This window comes from Hemicordylus capensis, chromosome 3 (genome assembly GCF_027244095.1).
Source record: "Hemicordylus capensis ecotype Gifberg chromosome 3, rHemCap1.1.pri, whole genome shotgun sequence".
NCBI classification, from domain to species: domain Eukaryota; kingdom Metazoa; phylum Chordata; class Lepidosauria; order Squamata; family Cordylidae; genus Hemicordylus; species Hemicordylus capensis.
The window spans coordinates 186,347,359-186,348,214 of record NC_069659.1 but is presented as its reverse complement, the minus strand read 5'-3'; positions in this window follow the sequence as shown (position 1 = coordinate 186,348,214).

The following is an 856-nucleotide window of genomic DNA, read 5'->3' as shown; positions in this document are numbered from 1 at the left end:
GCTGCCCTCCGCCCCGGCCTTTATCAGTTTGGCTGGGCGCAGCAGCCAATCGGCTTTTCCCCCTCTTCGGCTTCCACCGAGGCTCCGCCCCCCGGAGTAAAAGCGTCGCCCGCGCAAGAGTGAAGCGAGAAAGTTTCAGGCGTTGTGCGCGGAAGTTGGTAGCGGAGCTGCGGTGCAAAGAACGGAGCAGCCTCTTCAGATAAACTGTCTTGGCACAGCTAGTTTTGTTACTAACTGAAATCATAGTGACAAGTGCCAGAGCAGCAGCAGCAGTATTAGCCTACCCTACAGTAGTACTGTAGCAAAAAGGTGCTGCCGGACTCTGGCGGCAATCTTCTGCTCGTTTACCTGGGAGCACCCGCTAATGGAACTTACTTCTGAGGAACCGTGAACAGAATTGGGCTAGAAGAGTGTTTGGTTTAAAAAAAAATTAAAAATCTGTACTTGTCCTTTATTCACCAGATTATAATCCATCTTCACTCTTTTTCATCAAGCAGGGGCCACTTTAGCAAACCAACCAACCAACAAACCCTCCAGTATGAGAGCCATTTCCCACTGTGCTGCTGACCTCCACACAGTAGGGATGTGCACGGAACTGGCAGGGGTGGCTCCAAGGCGGAGGCGGCATACCTTTAAGGGCAGCGGAGGGTGCCTTTACCCCTCCCACCAAGTTCTCCTCGCCCTACACCTCCCTGTCACCCCGTGTCCTCTTCAGCCAAAAGCAACAGGAAGTCACTGCCATGGAATGTACCCCCTGGGCCAGGTGGCATTCCCTGCCCCTTCAATGGCTTCTCCTTCCATTCCAGGAAGCCATTATGGCGGTGACTCATATCCCAGTACCCCTCTCAAGCTGGGT